Below are 5,311 nucleotides of genomic sequence, written 5' to 3'. Positions count from 1 at the left end.
CATTTTTTGAACACTTCCAGGGATGGTGAGCCCACCACTTCCCTGGGCAGCCTGTTCTAATACTTGACAACCCTGTCTGTGAATATTTTCTCCCCAATATCCAACCTGACCCTCCCCTGGCCCAGCCTGAGGCCGTTCCCTCTCCTCCTGTCCCTGTTCCCTGGAGCAGAGCCCAAAATCCTCCCCGGCTGTCCCCTCCTGTCAGGGAGTTGTGCAGAGCCACAAGGTCTCCCCTGAGCCTCCTTTTCTCCAGGCTCAGCCCCTTCCCCAGCTCCCTCAGCTGTTCCTGGTGCTCCAGATACTTCCCCAGCTCTGTTCCCTTCCCTGGACTCTCTCCAGCCCCTCAATGTCTGCCTTGGAGTGAGGGGTCCAATATATATGTATAAATCCATAAATATACACACACATATGTGTGTATATATATATATATATTCAGGCACTGGGATCTGTAGAGATCTTAAAAACCTCAGTACATCCCACCCAGAAGGTCTTGTGTGACACTCGTGCAATATTCCAGCAAAATAACTGCAACACCTTCTTCCTGGGGAGTAAATTTCTGCTTCTCAGATTTTTTGGTCATTTCTCTGTATCCTGGAAATTTTTGGTGCAGGCACACCCAGAGTACACATAACTAAAAACAGTCACAGATATAGAAAAAATATTCAAACTGATTATGAGAGATTAGGATTTTAAAATGGATTTTTGTTTTATTTATCCTCCTGTTAGCACTCAAATCTATATTTTGGTGAGGAAACAGAGTCATAAAGATAATTTAATATAACCTCCTCAAAATGCAGGCCAAAGAACATTTTTTTAAAATAATTTCTGCATGAAATATTTCAGGAAAAGAAAATAATAGATCAAACACATCCTTATAGCAGAGTCATTACCTCTGAATATTCTAGGAGGCTTTGGAAACATAACTTTATCTCTCTTTCTTCCTTGTGTTTAATTTTTAGTGAGCTGGGGTAAAGCAGGTAAGTATAAACATTTCACGTTGTGCAATGATTCCACTCTTTTCAAGCCCATTATTATGCAGGAGTTACCAAACAACACTGGAACTATGAAATTTTGCCCAAAGGGAGAAGACAAAATTGGGTAACAGCTACTCACCTATGACACCTCACCTAACATTATCAAAAGAAGGAAACATTCCTCAAGTAATTAAATATTTATTCCTTTAAAGGTATAACTAGAGCACAAAAATACATATCTGCCTCCCACAGCTTTTATCAAGCTGTCAAGTTCTCCATAACTTGGTGTTAACTGAGTCATAAAGGGAAAAATATCTAAAGCAGGAGAAATGTGTGAACCCTTGCTTGAGGATGCACTTGGTCATTCAGTGAGAAACAGGAAAAAATCTCGGTTATTCCTGATCTCTGCAGGTGCAGCTCAGCAGTGAGATCAGGGTGGGCTCAGCTTCCAAAAAGGTGTCTGAATTCCCTGCTTGGATGGTGTGGGATAATGTGCCTGCCCTTGGACACAGCTTCAGACCTGACCTTTCACTTCTGGGCAAACTCCTGATGAAGTTTCAACCAAAAAAAAATTATTCTTTTTGTCGCTTCCAGCTTCTTTCCTTCTCCACACTCATATTCATCACCTAACAAATTAACTGAACAGCCCAGTCTGGTCTGAGGGGTTGTTTATAAAAACAACAGAGTGTATTTATAAAAAGAGTGAAAGGAGATACACTGACTTATTTCCATTAGAAGCCTTTAATACACATTCATACCAGGGGGTTCAATTAAAAAAAAAAAAAAAAACTGAGTAATTTTTTTCTCAAAAATCCAACTGAAATCTGCATTTTTTTAATGCAGAAATGTCATTTTAAGTCTACAAATATCTATCCTATGTACTGAGTTTCAGAGAGACATAGGAACCTTGCTTTGGCCAGCTGTCTTTGAGATGCAGAACAAAGCACCAAATATAAAAATACCCACACAGTATTTTTTGTTTTCATGGGACTGTTTCCCTCTGCGTTTCCACACCTTGGTCCACCTCTTTCTGAGGTGTAAAAGACCTGAACTATTGATGAGCATTTCACACTCTGGGGGCAGCATGCCAGGAAAATACTGGATCAAAGTGAATCTCTGCAGATGCTCCATCCCCTGCTCCCTTATTGCCAAAGCATTTGTTCAGCTTGAAACATATAAAAACTATCATTCATGTGGAGCCAAGCACTTAAACTCACGTGTGAGTTTAATAATGAGATTGAGATCAGTGGGAATTAAGGATTAAAAAGTGCTATGCCTGAGTAATGGACTAAATTATTTTGCTACACTTCAAACCTCTATTCCTTTGTAGTCATGACCTGCTCAGTAGCTCTTGACCTGAAATACATATTTAGCTCTCTTAGCTCTTCCCTTGCAGATTCTCAATTTAATAAATAAACAAGTAAGGGGAAAAAAAATTAGGAAAATTATTTTGAAAGTTATCTACAGACTTTCTGTGTTCTCTGACTTCTTAATTCAGGAACTGTCTCCTTGCTGAAGATGTGTATTAAAAATTTAAGTACCTTCATGGCCATTTTCCCATGGTTTATTAAAAATGGGACAGCCAAAATGGGAAGTTTATCAAATGGGAAGTTTATCAAAATGGAAAGCCAAAAATTTTCTCTAGGCTTTTTCTTATGGCCACAGGTGAAAAGCTACAGACATTTCTGACTGACTTTGGTAACTTGGGTGTCTGATTCTCACAGAGAAAATACAATGCCTGCCCTGTGAATAACAAGAAGAGTGACACAGAATTTAAAACCACACTAGAAACTCTCCCCAGCCCAGGGAGGCATCTCTGACTTTCATGATGATCTTCAAAACAGTCATTTACTGTATATTTATCAGCTGGAAGCAATTTATTTAAAAATAAGTAAGTTGTATCTTTAAGAAACATATAAATATATTCACTTCTCCTGCATTTTAGGTACAACTTGAACATTTTCCAGGTTGTAGGAACACAGGAAGATGTGTGATAGCCACACATTTTGGTTGAGAATCAAGGTGATAGTCATGAGAAAGGTGCAGATTTCTGAGCAAAGGTGTGGAGTTCCCTTTTTTTCAATGGAGGACTGTCTCTAGAGAATATTTCTGAAATCCACTTTTTTTTTTTTTTTTTTTTTTTTTTGTAATGCGTACCTTTTATACTACACTCAAAACGCTTCTAGATCTGTAAGATTTGCAAGATTGCAAGATGGAAAGTCTGTGTGATGAATTCTTGATTGGTGCAGTTAATGGAATTATTGCTCTGGCAATTGTGACATTGTGAAAAGGAATTTCACAATTTACTTATTTTAAGAAAAAAAAATTGAACTTGCTGTTTGACAATTTATTTTGTAACACTGATTTTTGAGTTCTAAAGGCCAGTGGTTACTTTTTGCTTATTTAGGAATAATAAACCATTCCATAGAATGGTTTGGGTTGGAAGGGACCCTACTGCTCATATAGTTTCAAACTGTCAGTGCCTTAGCTGATATAATCTCTCCCTGCCTGACAGCAATTCCAGGTTTTGTAGTGCTTCTCATGTTTCCAGGTACTTTTCCATCCCTTGTTTCAGATGAGTGGATAAAAGCTGCATGAACAGTCCAAACACAGACACCCAATATTTTCCTCTATCAAACCTTTCCTCATCCTGTTGCCTTTACTGCAAGAGCTGGGCACTGAACTGGCACATCCTGGTTGGTTCTTGGCTCATTTTTTCATGTGCATTACTTTATCATTTATCAACACTAAATTTTGTTGTGTGACCATGAAGATATTTAGAGCATAGATGAACAAAAAGGCAAATAATCCCTCCAAAAGTAGGACTCTAATGGCCATGGATTAAGTTGCCCCAAATCACTCTGGATTCTTCTCTCACTTTGATTTTCCTGGAGCATTTCACAGACACAGTCACTATTCTGAGTGAGTGATCCCAGATCCCTTTTACTATGCACTTTATCCATGGAGACCCAGCACTGCAGAGTCCACATGTTCACAGATTCCATTAGACTACGTGCTTTCCTCTAAACTTTTCCAAACTTGAGATGCCTTTTAGACCAACAACATAATTTTAAAGCAACCATCGAGTTAATCCATCAGGGTTTTAGAGGAAAAGACTTCTGAAGAAGAGCTATTACTTTTCTTCATGGCAAATTTCCTCTTTTCCTTTTTCATGCAGCACACCAGGACATTTTTACTTGTCTGTTGCTATTTTTGTCTTTAGACTCTGTATCTGTCTGTTGTCTCTATAATCTCATTTGTAAAGATCCCAATTACTTTTAGGGGGTTAATTGTTACCACAAGCAATGTCAGTCTGTGTCAGACTCCAGGGCTTTACAGGAAAGCTCTGCAAGGACTTCCCCACATCTCATATATTTTGGTCATGTCTACACTCTCCAGCTCTGATTGGGGAACTGCTTTTATTACACAGTACAACTAAACAAAGCAAAAATAGTAATTTCCTAAAAGACCTCTGAGAGTACATTTCTTTACATAGACTGTGTAGGAGGGCAAGAGAAAAAAATCTGGTGCTTTGCTATTCTGAGGAATAATCAGCGTATCTGAGACAACATCCAAACATCTCTCAAAAACTCTGCAAGAGCCACACTTGTCACTATTGGTGTAACTCAGTGTTTATCACAGCGTTTCAAATCCCCTGTGAGGCCATGAATGTTCCCTTAACTTGATAGTATCTAATTATAAGCAAAATTAATATATCCTCATTGTTTTTCTTTTAAATAGACACCTAGACTTTTTGATAATGATAATACAGCCTCTGTAGTTAAGTAGTTAAGTTGGTGTTAAAAAGAAATTAAAGTAGATATTTGTGCAGTGGAATTTGTACAGGTCTCTAAAATGTGGCAGGACAGCTGATTCCAAGGTTCTGAAGTGCCAACCTTACAAGTGAATAAATTGAATTACCTTTCTGATTTTTCTGAGGTGTTGCATTTAAACAAATAATTTCATTCCAAATGACACATATGTCTCATATATATTGAGGGTTAAATCTGTCTCAGATTTAAACCCTGACCCACTCACCATGTTTGGCTTATTCTGGTTATTAAAAAATTAGAAAATTCACAAAAAATAAGAATAAAAAAGGAGGCACGAGACAGAACTAGTAGCTCTATACATCAACTATGATTAACTGTGCATTAAAGGAGATGAGCCGGATTGAGGATTCCAAGGTTAAATGAGTTTATTGAGTTAGTGGTTACAATGGTATGTCAGATACCTGTAATCCAAGCTACACCTACATATTTGCCTCTAAATTCTCACACTGTCAGTTTCCGTGTCTCTAAACATTCCACCACCAGGTCTTCTATTACTAATATAAT

The sequence above is a fragment of the Zosterops lateralis genome (genome assembly GCF_965231275.1).
Source record: "Zosterops lateralis genome assembly, chromosome: 5".
Classification (NCBI taxonomy): Eukaryota; Metazoa; Chordata; class Aves; order Passeriformes; family Zosteropidae; genus Zosterops; species Zosterops lateralis.
The sequence above is the reverse complement of the archived record's forward strand: the minus strand, read 5'-3'. Positions refer to the sequence as shown.